Raw genomic sequence first — 18,262 nt, 5'->3', positions numbered from 1 at the left:
AAGGCAAAACCAAAAAGTCTCTACAACGAATTAAGGTTTTAGACATAGAAATTTATGGAAAAATATCATTTTTTATATATGGAAGAAATATTTTTGTTTCCAAAAATGTCATTATTATATTTTTAGTAATAAAATTAAACATTTAGTGATGATGAAAAACTTGATAAGAAACTGAAAACTTCAATTCATTTCTATAATCAATCAGTACATCTATATTTATAATACAAGAGTGGAACCGACTTACTAACTATTAGTCCACCGCCTCTACAATCTATACATTCATATATCACTATAACTAATTCTGTTACAATTCTGTTAGAGCTAGGGAAGTTATCCTCTGGTTTGCTTGACTTGGGTTATACTGTCTTGAACTTGAGTTGGTTGAACTGAAGTTGGTATAATCTTATCAAAACTATCCTCGTGAAACCAAAAATTTTGTCTAAAAAAGTAAGCATATTTTTGCACCAAATTGTTTTTACCTCAAAACTGCATTTACTAGTGATATTTTCTAAATTTTGTCACTACAAGTCTTTTTTTCTATTTCTTTTTTTTTAAAAAAAAAACTTTTCGAAACAACCTTTTAGATCCTTACAACAACCGGAATTGGTCTCCAAATTTTTTTGTGCAACAAAATTTTCATTATCAGATACAAATAAATTTGTTCACTAAAACCCTTATATTTTGTAGTGTGGGATGACTGTCAAATTATGGAATTCATTCATATAGAAGAATGCATGTACTAATTGTAATAGTCCTTTTCCTTTCAATCTCAATGTAGACCATGAATATGGCCTGAATAGCTTCTATTAGTGATTACATGCTGATAGCAAAACATTTTATGGCCTCTTTTTATTTAGTTTGACTTATTTTTTGTCTTCAGTGTTTTTTTTTTTTTTTTTAAATTATGTTAATTTTTTTAAAAACTTTTTAGATTAGTCTAAACTGGATCACGTTATAAAATTTATTTATTTTTAATAATAAAGTCCACTAAAAACAAAAATAAACCCATTTTTGTATTTTTTTTTATAAAAAAAAAAAAAAGCCTAAAAGGTTGGCTTACTCTTATTGGCTTCAATATTACTTTTAGAAAGTCTACTATCCCAAAAAAATCAATCAAAACAATGCCTTGAAGGTTAGATCATTGATGTATATTTGAAGTTGTTGTGGACCCATAGTATGAATAAATTGATTGAAAATTCTTGATGATTTTCTAGTTATTTTTCTGAATCTGTAGACCCATTGTATTACTTTAGAATGTGCATACTTATCTATTTATCAATATCTATTTATTTATTGATAAGTGAAAATTAGTTTTTTTTTTTTTGTTACACCAGCAAAGAAAAATGTATTACTCCAAATAATTACAATATTAGAGAAACAACATTTCCCAAAAGAGCGCCAACACTACCCAAAATATAATTTTTTTACTAATGTAAAAACAAAGTATACAGATAGTACATCATCCTCACAACAATAAAAGAGGGCCAAGTTTAAATGCAACAAACTCCAAGATTAGTCAAGTAGTAAAGACGTGTGAATAAGATCTAAAATCTTGAATTCAAGTCATCTAAGATCCCATCCAAATTTGATGAAGCTAAAAACAATCATAGGAAACCAACAAAAAATGAAGAGTCTCGTATTCGCATTTTGATTTGCATCAATAAATATCTTTTTTGATAAAAAAATAATAATAATAAATGTATATAATAACCCATAGCACTTATTAAGATGGTCACATTACCTTTCGCCAAGACAGCATCAGAATAGTGAGCCAAACAAGTCCCTACTAGTGTAAATAAATCGTCTCCTTATACTAAAAATGCTCCAAGGGTTTTGGACAGTTGAATGTCTAGAATTTGCGAACCATAATAATAAATAATAGTATTGAGACATGTATAAAAAATCTAAAATTCTAATACATAACGGGCAATACAATAAAGTAATTGTCCATATTTGAAACCTTGCTGCAAACACACAAAGAGCATCCTGCATGCTTATGGATGCTTTTATGCAGGAAAAGGCTTGTCCCCCCATTTTTATTTACTTTTTTGATCAGTATAGTGAAAATTTCATTTATGCTATGTTTGGTTGGAAGATTTGAGAATAAATTTGGAAAGGAAAATAGAAAAGGTAGGTGAAATATAAATAAAATATATCTACATTTCACATAGTTTCACATATATTTTACCTTTCTCTTTTCAAATCCCTCCCTAAATCTCCCAACTAAACACAGCGTAAAAATATAAAATTAAAAGTATGGAAAGATGAAATATATCGAGAGAGATTCGGAAAATACAACATACCCCTACTATTGCTACTCACATTTTTTTTTTATTGATGTATGATGTTCTACTGGAACACTTTTTTGTTATACATCAATAGAATTTATTCTTTTTGCTTATAAAAAAAATGGAGGAAAGACTTGAGATAGTTTAAATGGAATACTAATGCGATATTTCAAGTGAAAGAAAGTTTTTACCAGCTTCTAGGACATATAAACTTGGAAGGAATGATTGTAGAAGTGAATTGCAGGGCAAATCTCCTTTGGCAGTAAGCTTACTTTTCTTGCTTATGAGATAAATCATATGCAGTCAAGAAGCTGCCTGCCAAAGGAGGAATGTGCCCTGTAATGGATCCATACACTATGTCATTCGTCGCTGCTGCGACGACGATGACCAAGTTCTAGGTTTGAAACAAATTTATAGTTGATGAGAAGATTCTAGGGTTTTTTTCTTTTCCTTGTGCAAATAGCATATTCTCAGCATAATCCACTTCTTTTTGTAAGTTGTAAGAGAGATGTGGTCCTGTAATTTTGATCACACAGCCTTTGTGATCTGTATGGGGTTGGCCTATGAAAAAAGTATTTTTGGTCTTTTCTTTTTGTTAGGCCAATAATTTGGTTTTGATGAAGTGTAGAATATATTGGACGGTTGAGTTTCATTCTAATATATGCTTAACAAACCTTAACACATAATTAGTGAATTACATATAATAAACTTGTGTTTTGATTTTTTTTTTTTTTTTTTATCGGCAAATGTTAGTTATTAGTTGTGTTTTGACTTGCCAATATATTTTGGTATTAGTTATTGGATGGTGTATTATTTTCATTATTTTTCTTTTTTTTTTTTAAATCCAAGTTGGTGGTAATGGAGGTGGCTGCGGTAGCAGTAATGATGGTGGCTATGGCCTCAATAGTGATAGTGGTAGAGTTGAAGATGGAGAGATATTAGTTGTGGTGATCCTTGTGACTGGTATGGCATTAGTGGTGATGGTGATGGTGCTGGTGGATGGTTGTGTTAGTGGTGGTGGAGAGGTTGTAGTGGTAGTAGTCGCAATGGTGATGGTTGTGGTTGTGAAATTGTAGTAGTACTTGTTGCTACAATGACAATGGTGATGATGGTAGTAACGGTGACAGTAATAGTAGTAGTGGAATGGCAGCAACACTAGCAATGGTGGTGGTATAAGGGTTACAGTGGCAATACTAGTGGCAGTGGTGGCATTGATGATGGTGTGAGTCTAGTAGTGGTAGTGATGGCGATGATGGTGAGGTCATAACGATGCACATCAATGTTTATGCATAAACAATTATAAATTAAGTTAGTATTAATTAACAATCCTACTACTAAATTTTTTTTGTCAAATTTTAATATTTTAGGAGTTAAAATTTTAAGTGATATGAATTGTTGTTTTCAAATAAAATTAATTTATTTTCATTTAATACATTTAATTTTAAGTGGTAAATTGAGATATCAAACACTACGTAAGTATTCCATATTTATTCGAAAAAGAAAAATATAAGTTGTAAAGAGGTTTTTCTTTTTTAATGACTTGGATTCAAAAAATCATTTGATATTTATTTTGTTTGTAAATGATTCAAATCTAATTTATGCGATGTTTGGTAAAATTAAAAATTAAAAATTTAATGATGAAAATTGAAAATTGAATTCTTTAAATTTGATAAAAATTTAAATGTTGTATTAAAATAAATTGATTGATATGTACAAGATGAAATTTCAAATTTATTATTTTCAAAATTTCTTTTAGAATTTGTATGTTGTGGGAGCGAGGTAGTAGTGGTCAACGTGATGGCGACGATGGTGGAGGTGGAGAGTTGTGATAGTGGTGATGGAAAGATAGTGGTAATAGGTAGTGGTGGAGGGTTGGTGACGGTGCTAGTAGCTTTGGTGGTAACGTGATGATGATGGTGGTTGTAGCAATGGCATGGCGGTAACGGTGGTGCGGTCATAAAAGTACACATCAATATTTACGCATAAATAGTTAGCGGTGGTGCGGTCATAACAGTACACATCAACATTTATGCATAAATAGTTATAAAATTAATCAGTAAGTAAGAATATTGCAACTTAATATTTTCATAATGAATAACTTATATTTTAAAAGTCATTTAAAAAATATGAATTATCATTATCAAACTGACATAATCGATTTTCGCTTAATCTATTCAGCTTTAATGACTGAATTATAGAGTTGAATTTAGTCTTCAATGGATTTGGATGTTTAAAAGATAACAATTTCACAAATGATCTACACAGCCTTAAAAGATAAATGGATTGAATCATCAAAATAGTATTAGTGGTGAACTCACGTACCCAAACTGCAAGCTCCAATCCACAATAGTGGATTGGAGACAATTCACAATAATTGGCTAAAGACAGTTCCAACCCACGTTGTAGCAACCCACATTTATGTCTTAGTCATGTTCATGAGCATTTGTATGATTACGACTCGTTAAGCTTGCATTTGTATGTTTGTGACTTGTTTTGCCTAAGTAAGGTCCATGCCTTGTTTTGTGTTTATGTGATTTGTCTAAGTGTTGTGTGCATGCTGTGTTCCTTCCTTGGTGTCTCGAGCCTAAGTTACGTTAAGCCTAGATCATTCCAAGCCGAGGTCATCTTCAGCCTAGAATTGTCTTGGAACCACTTTGTTTGACCTCCACCTTCGCCTTGACATATTGGCCGAGATGTCACTATCTAGGCCGAGGTGTTCATCACCAAGGCCGAGATGTTACCTTTGCACCTTAGTGATCTTGTCCTGGAGTGGTACGACCTAGACCGAGGTGTGGCGCATCTAGGCCAAGGTGTGGCACAGCTTAGTCAAGTGTCGTCCTTCCCAACCGAGGTCATTGTCACCTTAGTTGCCGAAGCTTTGTCCTTAGCCGATGTCATCAATTGCCGGAGTGCCATACCGAGTAGCTTGTTAGATACACTTTGTCATAGTCTTGTCTTGTCAATCTATCACCTTTTTTAGGAAAACCAACCAGCCGTCGTCACGTGTCCAAGCTGAGAGTTAAGTCAGCCGATAGAGAGAGAAACCTACCATTTTGTTGTATCTTTGTTTGGAAGAGGAGAGAGAAGCTCTAGAAGAGGGAGTGGAGTTCTTGAGAGGAGGTAAACTTCCAAGCTTGATCCCTAGAGATCGAACCGTTAGATCCGTGTTCTAAGGACTTAGACCTTTGCCTTGACCCCGACGTCCCAAGAACTAATGTGAGTGGTATTTTTAATAAAGTTATGTTCTTAAGGTTTTGATAAATCTTTGCCTTGTTTTGATAAAAGTATTTGTTAAGCATGAATGATATCCCTATTTTATGCATCAAGTATAAACTCTGTTTTGGATGGCAATGTATCAAGTAAGCTTTGTTTTGATGACAATCTTTGGAAGTCCATACGTGCTAGGGGACTATAAGCATTAGTAGAACACATGTGAAGTTCGTACGGGCTAAGGGACTATAAGCATTAGTAGCACACGTGTGAAGTCCGTACGTGCTAAGGGACTATAAGCATTAGTAGCACATATGTGAAGTTCGTACGTGCTAAGGGACTATAAGCATTAGTAGCACACATGTGAAGTCCGTACGTACCAGGGGACTCTAAGCTTTTGTGGCACCTTTGTTTGTTTGGTCCGGAATGTCATCACCCCATGTTATAAGATTGACGTATGTTAAGTAAGTTTTGTAAGATCAAGTTTGATGAACAGAATTTATCTCATATTTTGTACAAGCTATGATAAGTATGGTTTTGACAAAGATATATATATATATATATTATGTATTCTTTTGAAAGACCCCAGGAATCATTCATTTAACCCCTTTATTACTTATACCATTCACTGAGTATCTAAGCTCACCCTCCCTATGTATGTATGTAGGTAACAAGTAAGAAGTTAGCTACGCCGAGGTGTGTGTTTTGTATGCATGTTATGTCGGCAGTGAGGATGTCGGCAATCTTGAAGCTTTTGTGTTTGAACATGTCGGCTTGAGAAGCCCTTTTGTTAAGATATAATATGTATTTTTGTACTTCATTTCTATATGTATTCAAGTTGTAAAGCTATGTAAAGATGTATGCCATTCCATTTGACTTATGCACTGCTCTTATGGACCACTTGTATTTTAGATTATTGCTTCCGCACTTGTAAGCCCCATAAATTATACTCTGATTGTGTGTGAATTTTGAAAGTTGGCCTTCGGTAATCTCGGATTACTGGCCATCACGGCACCAAACTACTAGGGGCGGTTTGGGGTCGTGACAGAATGGTATCAGAGCACGCGTTCCTTATAGTACGTTATTCACACACTTTGAGTCCTAAAGAGCATAGGATGTCCCTTAGATTGATTTTAGGATTGCATCATATTGCCTGCTACTTGACAAGGTGTGCATCATCTCAGCATGAACATTTTGGTACATCGACATGATCATGTTCACTTGCATACATGTTCATTCGTTCATTTTGTTCTAAGAGTCACATCCTGCATACCCCCAGCATCATGAGAAGAGGTAGACCCCCAGTCGGCCGAGATCAGTCCGAAGATAGGTTGGACAGATTAGAAAGGATAGTTGAAAGTTTGGCCGATGAGTTGAGGCAAGCAAGGCAGCAAAACACCGGTACCACTTCCACTGAGGCCGAGCAGACAGATGGCCGACATGCAGTTCCACGTCCACCTCCTCCAGTACCACAAGTGTAGCCGCCGCCAGCTTTGTATGGAGACGACACCTTGACCTTGATCAAAGAATTCAAAAAGATGAAACCGCCGAAGTTCCATGGAGGTATAGAGCCGATGAAAGCAGAAGCATGGGTTCTTGAGATGGAGAAGTTGTTTGAGGTTTTTCCCAGCACCAATGCCCAGAAGGTGTCACTGGCAGCATTTACATTGGAAGACGACGTTCGTAGATGGTGGATGATGATCCGAGAAGGTAATCCAAACTTGACTTGGACCAGATTTTTGGAGCTGTTCTATGACAAGCATTTCCCACTCAGTGTCCGAGATCGCAAGACCACAGAATTTCAGAGGTTGACGCAGGGTAGCAAAACAGTGGCAGAGTATGTTCGTGCTTTCACCGAGTTGGCAAGGTATGCACCTCACATGGTCGACAACGAGTACGGAAAAGCTAGGAAGTTTGAGAGTGGACTCCGAGGGCCGATACAAGATCAGGTTAATTTGCTCAACATGCCGACGTATGCTGGAGTATTAGATAAAGCCATCCTTGCAGAAACCAACCTGAACAGAAGTCAAAGTTCGAGGAAGAACCAGAAGAAGAGGCAGACCTATGACAATCGCGAAGAAGAGGCAGACCCGACTAATGCCGAGGAGGAGACAAAGGTGGGCAGTTCCAACAGCGCAAATCAAGAAGGTAGTACCTGGCCGACATGTGCAAGTTGCGGGAAGCGACATTTTGGAGTTTGTCATCGGACAACTGGAGCATGTTTCGGATGCGGTGAGATGGGCCATCGTATTAAGGATTGTCCCAAGGTAAAAGCTAAGGATGGTAAGAAGAGATAAGAACTCGACATCGAGAGTCATTTTGGGAACAAGGTAAGCGAAGTTTGGGGACCAAACTTCTTTAAGGGGGAAAGGATGTAGCAACCCAAATTTATGTCTTAGTCATGTTCATGAGCATTTGTATGATTACGACTCGTTAAGCTTGCATTTGTATGTTTGTGACTTATTTTGCCTAAGTAAGGTCCATGCCTTGTTTTGTATTTATGTGATTTGTCTAAGTGTTGTGTGCATGCTATGTTCCTTCCTTGGTGTCTCGAGCCTAAGTTACATTAAGCCTAGATCATTCCAAGCCGAGGTCATCTTCAGTCTAGAATTTTCTTGGAACCACTTTGTTTGACCTCCACCTTCGCCTTGACATATTGGCCGAGATATCACTATCTAGGCCGAGGTGTTCATCACCAATGCCGAGATGTGTATTATCTAGGCCGAGATGTTACCTTTGCACCTTAGTGATCTTGTCCTGGAGTGGTATGACCTAGGCCGAGGTGTGGCGCATCTAGGCCAAGGTGTGGCACAGCTTAGTCAAGTGTCGTCCTTCCCAGCCGAGGTCATTGTCACCTTAGTTGCCGAAGCTTTGTCCTTAGCCGATGTCATCACTTGCCGGAGTGCCATACCGAGTAGCTTGTTAGATACACTTTTGTCATAGTCTTGTCTTGTCAATCTATCACCTTTTTGAGGAGAACCAACCAGCCGTCGCCACCTGTCCGAGCTAAGAGTTAAGTCAGCCGATAGAGAGAGAAACCTACCATTTTGTTCTATCTTTGTTTGGAAGAGGAGAGAGAAGCTCTAGAAGAGGGAGAGGAGTTCTTGAGAGGAGGTAGACTTCCAAGCTTGATCCCTAGAGATCGAACCGTTAGATCCGTGTTCTAAGGACTTGGACCTTTGCCTTGACCCCGACGTCCCAAGAACTAATGTGAGTGGTATTTTTAATAAAGTTATGTTCTTAAGGTTTTGATAAATATTTTCCTTGTTTTGATAAAAGTATTTGTTAAGTATGAATGATATCCCTATTTTATGCATCAAGTATAAACTCTGTTTTGGATGGCAATGTATCAAGTAAGCTTTGTTTTGATGACAATCTTTGGAAGTCCGTACGTGCTAGGGGACTATAAACATTAGTAGCACAAATGTGAAGTCCGTACGTGCTAGGGGACTATAAGCATTAGTAGCACACATGTGAAGTCCGTACGTGCCAGGGGACTCTAAGCTTTTGTGGCACCTTTGTTTGTTTGGTCCGGAATGTCATCACCCCATGTTATAAGATTGACGTATGTTAAATAAGTTTTGTAAGATCAAGTTTGATGAACAGAATTTATCTCATGTTTTGTACAAGCTATGATAAGTATGGTTTTGACAAAGATATATATATATATATATATATATATATATATATATATATTATGTATTCTTTTGAAAGACCCCGAGAATCATTCATTTAACCCCTTTATTACTTATACCATTCACTGAGTATCCAAGCTCACCCTCCCTATGTATGTATGTAGGTAACAAGTAAGAAGTCGGCTACGCCGAGGTGTGTGTTTTGTATGCATGTTATGTCGGCAGTGAGGATGTCGGCAATCTTGAAGCTTTTGTGTTTGAACATGTCGGCTTGAGAAGCCCTTTTGTTAAGATGTAATATGTATTTTTGTACTTCATTTCTATATGTATTCAAGTAGTAAAGCTACGTAAAGATGTATGCCATTCCATTTGACTTATGCACTGCTCTTATGGACCACTTGTATTTTAGATTATTGCTTCTGCACTTGTAAGCCCCATAAATTATACTCTGATTGTGTGTGAATTTTGAAAGTTGGCCTTCGGTAATCTCGGATTACTGGCCATCACGGCACCAAACTATTAGGGGCGGTTTGGAGTCGTGACACACGTAGTCTACGTAGTGGATTGGATCTAGTCCGAAAAATTATTAGTTGCTCCAAGAGCACCACATGTCCTTGCGACTTGCCAATAACCAATTGTCATGCCCTTTATTGCACTCCAAACTCCAACACAAAATCGTGAATCTCACTCTTTCACCAATTACAACCTCCCTTGCATATCACCTAGCCATGGTGCTCTAGGACCAATAAATAACCTCTTGTCAAGTCCACGTAGTAGACTGGACTGATCCAATCTAGGCCCATTTGTACACCATGGATCCACTCCGAAGATCCAATTCATTTATTGTATGCGCATTTGTATAAAAAGAAATAAATATATATATATATATAATATATAAAAATTACATTGCTCCGATTATCATAGCCACATAATATTATCATATTTGTCTTTAAACGACAAGTATAACTTTAAAAATAATTGTCTAAATTTTTTAAAACAAATATAATAAAACTTATTTTTATGTGTTCAATCTTCCAAAAATTATTGTATCCCATGAAATGACCTCCAAATTAAATTTAGCAGCCCCAAAATTTTTGGAAAGCCTATTCGGTATCCTTTCAAATTTTAATGCCACATGTATTCGTCTCCAAAAATCCTATCTGAAATCTAGTAAAAAATATTGGTTATTAAGTATTTAAAAACCTTCTAATAAATAAGAAATATAGTCTACATAGATAGTGTGAGAAAATAGTAAACAAGAAAAACCTTTGTTATAAACAATTAAACTAGCATATCACCAATGCTATGCACGGGATTAAATTTTAAAAAAAATATATTTATATTATGTCAAACATATTTATAAATTGTTAGCATAAAATATATGTAATTTTAAAAGAAAATGTTGACATTGCATAATTAAAGTAATAAAAATAAGAATTTATTACATTTGTTCGAAATTCATTGAATAAGTAAAACAAAAAAATAACTAAAATCTAAATTGTTGTGAGCATTCCATTAGCATTCCTGCATTGTCAACATGATAGTTAGGTGGTGTTTGGTTATCATATTTGGCTAAATAATCACAAAAAGACAAAAAAAATTTAAAAAAATCACAGAAAATCAAAAATCACAAAAAGACAAAAAAAATCCACTATTCCAAAGCTAAAAAGCCAAAAATTCAATCAAGAATACCAAACGAACCAAAAGTCTCAGGCTAAAAAAGTCAAAAAGACCAAAAAGCCAACTAAAAAAGTCATTGCCAAACAAAGGCTTAGTATTATAATTAATGAACAATACATATATTATGTATTTATAAAATGTTATAAAGTAAAAATGTTATACTTACATATTTTTTTTTTAACCTTCTGAAATGTATAGACATTCTTCTGACCAATCTACATTTAAAAAAAATAACCATTGAACTAACTACAATCACATTTTTCTCTTTGTGAGTATTTATATTTATCTAACTTCAATCATATTAAAAAATCAAATTATAATTTTTTTTGGGCTAGACCAAATACAAATATAAAAAAAAAAATGAGATAACTTCAATCATACAAATCGCAAATATTTTTATGCTATCTAACTACAATCTTTTTTTTTCATAATAAAAAAATAATTATAAAGAAGAACCATTAAAGCAGTAAATAAAACGATTAAATCACGTTAAAAAAAAAACATTGAACAAACTACAATCACATCACATTTTTCTCATAATAAAAAAAATAAATGAAAAAAAAAAGAACCATTGAACTAATTACAATACAATCACATTTAAAAAAAGAACCATTGAACAAACTACAATCATATCACATTTTTCCCATAATAAAAAAAATAAACGAAAAAAAAGAACCATTAAACTAATTACAATACCATTATATTAAAAAAAAAAAAAAAGAACCATTGAACTAACTATAATCACATTAAAAAAAAGAACTGTTGAACTAACTGCAATCAAATTTTTCTCTTTGTGAGTGTTTATATTTATCTAACTTCAATCATGTTAAAAAATCAAATTATAATTTTTTTTTAGCTAGACCAAATACAAATCAAAAAAGGAGATAACTTCAATCATACAAATTACAAATATTTTTATGCTATCTAACTACAATCATATTTTTTTCATAATAAAAAAAATAATTGTAAAGAAGAACCATTAAAACAGTAAATAAAACAATTAAATCACATTAAAAAAAAAACTATTGAACAAACTACAATCACATCACATTTTTCTCATAATAAAAAAAAGTAAATGAAAAAAAAAGAACCATTGAACTAACTATAATACAATCACATTAAAAAATAGAACCATTGAACAAACTACAATCACATCACATTTTTCTTATAATAAAAAAAAAACAAATGAAAAAAAAAGAACCATTAAACTAATTACAATACAATCTCATTAAAAAAAAGAATCATTGAACTAACTACAATCACATTAAAAAAAAAAAAACTGTTGAACTAATTACAATCACATTTTTCTCTTTATGAGTATTTATATTTATCTAACTTCAATCATATTAAAAAAACAAATTATAAATTTTTTTTTTTACAAATCACAAAAGGAGATAATTTCAATCAAAAAAACCATTAAAACAACTATTAAAATAGTACACAAAAGAAGAAATTGCTAAACCAAATACAAATTATAATTTTTTTTTTTTTGGCTAGACCAAATACATCAAAAAATGAGATAATTTTAATCATACAAATCACAAATATTTTTATGCTATCTAATTACAATCATATTTTTTTCATAATAAAAAAATAATAATTGTAAAGAAGAACCATTAAAATAGTAAATAAAATGATTAAATAATTATGAGGGGGTTTTAACCAAATCTCCCAAAAGGCATGGGGATTGAGAGAAATTAATAAATGCTGAGGTTTTTTTTTTTTTTAAATCAAAAAATTAGAAAATTTAGATTGGGATATTGGAGCTCCCACAAGACTTGTGAGTTTAAAATCCCTTTTTACTTAATATATAGTATAGATTTTGTTAGAGACGAGAGATTGATTTCTTATGTGCATTTATTACAATTTTTTAAATTGAAGGACTTGTGAAGTTTTATGAGGCTAAGAACATTTACTAATATTCAAATAATTATGTAAATTTATGAGAAGTGAGTAACATGTTCAGATCGATACTAGTTTTTTATTAAATTAATTGGACTTCATTAAATAATATTTTAATAATCATTTAATCTATTAAAACTTAACTTACCATCTGGCAAAATTTGTCTCATACCTTCTTTCTGACACCCTGACGGAGGAGTCCTGTCTGACCTAGGAGTCTCAGAATAAGCAACTGTTAAACTTGATCTTGTTTGTTGTCAAAGCCTAACCTTCATGAATGTGTATTCCTGAGAATTGAAATATATAAATGGAACTGATTATAATACCTTTGAAGCAATATTGCCAATGTGAAGAAGTGAAAGTGATATTGCACATGAAATTAATGAGCAAATCTCCTTTGGCAAACAGTGATGATACTCTTCACAGACAACTACAACACTGGTTGCCAAGAGGAGACTCACTCAGTAATTCACTTGCAGTGCTCAAATGTTACATACAATGATCAGACAACATATAGTATTTATACTTTGGATGGTTTAAAGTAGGGAAAAATTATACTCACCTCCCCTAAGGTTTGAGAAAAATACAATCAGTCTTATAGTTTTGATGAAATTATACTGGCTTCTATTTTAATAAGATTAAATTGACAAAAACTAATGCATATAGTAAGTAGACAATGACATAAACAAAGGCAAAAATACATTTTAGTAAAAAAAAGATTATAACATTATTTTTTTATTCATACAACTAACAAATTATTGATGAAAGATGGTCTAACTGTTACATAATTAAAATATCAAGAGAGTTCAGTATAATTATATCAAAAATATAAAACTAATTGTATTATTTTTAAATTTCAGGAGAGGTGAGTGTAATTTACGCTTAAAAGTAAGGTAATCTAAAGTCAAATCTACGAATATAGAAAAGTGAACTCCAATAACAAATCGTGGCGAATGATGCATATTTGATGTTTAATTTTGTATTTAATTTTTGTGTTTGTAACAAAATTGTAAAGGGATATCTCATAGGATAATACCATAAATAGGTCGCCCAGATGTATTCCTTATCCTTGAGGATAACACGTACAATAATTACCCAATAGCTTTTTAGTACGGAAAATTCATTGTGAAATCCAGGTGGAGGGAATAAAAGATTTGAATTTTTTATAAGTAAAATATATATATATATATATACAGGCTCTCTGTGTATATATATGTATATATATTGATTTAGGGCTTGTGATAATCAATTTGAATGTTTGAATTTGCACTGCGTTTAGTTAAGGGATTTGGGAAGAGATTTAAAAAATAAAAAAATAAAAAAAGTTTTGTGAAATTAGGTGAAATATAAATATATTTTATTTACTTTTTACCTACCTTTTTCATTTCGATTTCTAAAAAAAATGATTCGTAACTCGAAATTCGTCTGGCTCGAATGGCCCGAACTGCCCAAAACGACGTCGTTTTGGGCAGTTTTTTTTTTCTCTTTTCTTTTCATTCTTTCGAACACAGATAAAGAGGGAAGAGAAGAGGAGAGAGAGAGAGAGAGAGAAAAAAAAAAAAGAGAAGAAAAGAGGCGATCGACGGTGATGGTCGGTGATGGTGGCGGCGCCCGATCTCCTCTTTCAAACTTTTTTTTTTTTTTTTTCTAATCTGGATCTGAAAAATAAAAATAAAAATTATTGATGATGATAATGTGTTGATAATGATGATGAAGATGTTGTTGATGAAGATCTTCCTCTGATCCTCTGAAACTCTGTTTTCCCTCTTTTTTTTTTCCCTAAGTAGATCTAGATCTGAAAAAATAAAAATAAAATTTGATGATGATGATGTTGATCAAGATGTTATTGAAGGTGTCTAGCTCCAGCTCCAGAAAAAATGAGAAGATGTTGTTGATGAAGATGCCAAAATGACCATGGGTGATCAGCACTCCAAGTGCTTCAGAAAAAATGAGAAAAAAAAATTCAAAACGGCACCGTTTCGGACTCGAACCATTCGAGTCACATACCTTTCGAGCTATCAAATGGGATTGGTTTTCTAAATCTCTTCTCAAATCTCTCAGTCAAATACAGTATTAGGTTTTTGATTTGAGAATTGAGTAGTCAGCAGTGTTCTTGGTTTAAAAAATTAGGGCTTATGATTTGGATTGAATTTGCTGAAACTTCCACTGATTCTCTTTTCTTTACATCTCTCTTCCATCTCTCTAACATCTCTCTAACTCATTGCTAGTTTACTGGTAATTGGGATGTATAAACTTCCATCTCTTTAATGATTGTATAATTACTAATCAGGAAAATAAGCAATGCCCAATAATGGGCTGTTATTATGAGTATAATGCATCATGCTATGTAAATGTGGATATTAGTACAAGCACTTGTTCAAGTATGATCAAATCTCAGGGATAAGAAAGTGTGAGATTTTGCGTGTGGATCAACGTGGTCACAAAAACAGAAGGTTGAAAAAAGTCCTTTGAAAGTTTGTTCCACAAGCCACGCCATTTGGGGTTGTGGTGGTGCTCCAAAAATGGTGGTCTGTAGTCAATGGCGTAATTAGGAATTTCTTTTAGCGGGGTTATTTAACAAAGTATCATCAATGTCATATGTCATATGTTATATTTTTAGTTCTACACAATTTGTCAGCATTAACATTTACATAATACTCTGTAAATTTCATATATTCTCAAATCACATTGACAAAAGTAACCCAAACTACTAAAAATCTCAAAACTTAATAAGCCCCAAAAAAGCCCTAGACATAGTTGCTGTATAATTCTAAATATTGACAAACCCATCAACACAATTGAATCACAAAAAAAAAAAAAAAGATTTTAGAATAAAAGAAAGCTACCATCAATGCCACAATCAAAGACCAAAGGGTCTAAACTAGATCAAAAGTCTCAGCTATCACAACTATCACAGTGAATGAACGAAGAGGAATAAACCAACGTTTGGTTTCTTTCTAAAAATCCAAATTTCTGAATAAAGTTTGATTTTGTTTTTACCTACTGGAGTCAATTTGTAAAAGTTTAAAAATTAATTTATTTTATTTAGGCCAATTAGGTTCAATTTGTAAATACTTATAATTTTTTACATATACTCTGTCAAAAATTTGAAATTCAGTGGTGTCAATTGACACACTGTTCAAAGCATAACTCCGTCCCTGTCTATAGCAAAACTCCCTCTCTCTCTCTCTCTCTGTGTATATATATATATATATATATACACACACTAGCGTATACCCGTGCCTGAAGATACAGTGTAAATAATATTAGGATTAGAGTATAATTGTAATCCCAATACTATTTAAATTTATTTTTTAATTTAATAAAATCACAAATTTATTATAAAATTTTGGAATTCTCATAAAACTCCTCACGAAAATTCACTTTTGCTTATATAATATATAGCTAGATAGATAGATGTGCCTAACATACATACAATTTCCACGGGCATACAATACTACTTTTGCTTATATAATTATATGGAAATTGTATGTATGCCCGCAATGTCATAGTGTATTACAGGTATACATACATTGTATGAAAATATGTGTAAAATATATTGAACAAAAAGGAGAAAATAAAAAAAAATAAACAAATAGAGAGAAAAATAAAAACGGGAGAAAATAAAAAAAGAAAAAGAAAAAAGAGATGAAGGTGGGATAATGAGATCATAGAAGGAAATGTGAGAAAAAGAAAAAGTAAGAGAGAGAAGCGAGAAAATAGAAAATGTACAAGTAGAATATTTTTTGAAAAATATATCACAGCCGTTGTTTTATAATTTGAATAGATTTGAGTCAATCAAATGTCCTAGTAGAACAAATGTGTGGAAGACAAATTTAAAAATCATTTTGCTTTATTATATAGATATATTGTTTTTGTTATTTTATCAAATTGAAGTGATTTTAAAATAGAGTAATTTGTTTGTAATGCTGTGTTGTTCAGGTTTGTAGGGCCATTATGGCTCTCATTTCAATAATTTAATTAATTTATTTTCTTTATTTTTTTTAAAAGGTTATTGATACAAAAATTGTAGGCTTTTAAGAGCTTTGATAGAGATCCCCTCCAATCACCACCTCTACTCCCCCCACACATACACGTGGCGGATGGTGATTGGAGGAGAAGGGAAAAAAAAATACAAAACCAAAAAATTGACCAATGAGAGAAAGAGGGGGTCAAGGGGGTTGGAGAAAAAAGAGGGTCTGAGTCTTTTTCCTTTTTACAAATAATCTATAACCAGTGAGTTTAAAAATAAACAAATCAAACCATTAAAATAAGATTTATGATTAAGCCTACATACCCGAACAACACATCCTAATCCACATAGCCTAATTCTTTAAAATAAATTTTTGTGTTTTGCAAAGTTGTGTTTTTAAAATACGGTTATTAACTTGAACCTATTTTGAAAATATAATTTCAATTAACTTACTATAAAATCTTTGTGAAACATGTTTTTTTTTTTTTTTTTTTTTTTTGGGCAAGTCTTTTACAAACGTGTTAATTAAAAAATAACTGTTAGACTGAAACAGTATTTTCAACAAATTAAAAATTTGAAATATATTTTTAATATTCCTTAAATAAGTATATTTATTTTGATAAGTGTACTTAATTAGACCATATCACGTTTCTATTTTTAAAACATCTTTTATTAAAAAGTTAAAAAATATATTTATTTAAATTATTTAAAATAATCTCCACTTACACCTGAATTGAGAAATAATTTTTTTAAAAGTCAACATTAGTAGAAGTGTCCTATGCTAAATTGTTAACTTCATGGCAGGTGTTTTTCGGTTTTTGCTTGAAAATATGAGAGAGAGAGAGAGAGAGAGAGAGCGAGAGAGAGAGAGAGAGAGAGGACTTGCCGGAGTTCATAATACATTTTCTTTTGGGCAAATTACGTTTTACCGTTAAATTATTGTCTGACATCACTTTATTTTTTTTAAATTAAAAATTGTAATACTTCATTTTTCTCATCTATTAATTCTTTCAAATTTAATTTTTAATGACAAAAATACCCTTTTAACTATAGAACTAAATTACACTTTACTCCATTGAACTATCACTCTACCCCCTCAACCAAACAAAATGTTTAATTTTTAATTTAAAATATAATTTTAAAGTTTTTTTAATAATTTTTTGCACTTTTTATTTTTAGTAATTTTTTTTTTCATATTTTATTCAAAATTGAAATTTTTAGATGCACCTAAATTTTAAATTTTTGTGAAGCATTTAAAAAAAAAAATCACTAAAAACGAAAAAAAAAAACATAAATAAAAAAATAGTACATTTTTATATTTCTTGTCTTTAGTGAGCATCTTTTAGATGTTTTCATAAATATTTTTGTTGTTTGGTTTTTATTTTTTTAATTTTTTTTCCTAACAAACTAAAAATTAATTAGTGATAAAATTAAAAAAATCCAAAAAATCCAAATTGAAAGTGATATTAGGTGATACTTCAAGGAGTTGAAGTGATATGAGATGATAGTTCAATGGGACAAAGTGTAATTTACCCAATTGATTTGAAAAAAAATAAGAATAATAAATGAGGGGA

This window comes from Camellia sinensis, chromosome 9 (genome assembly GCF_055761805.1).
Source record: "Camellia sinensis isolate YWXY chromosome 9, ASM5576180v1, whole genome shotgun sequence".
Classification (NCBI taxonomy): domain Eukaryota; kingdom Viridiplantae; phylum Streptophyta; class Magnoliopsida; order Ericales; family Theaceae; genus Camellia; species Camellia sinensis.
Note: the sequence above shows the minus strand (reverse complement) of the source record.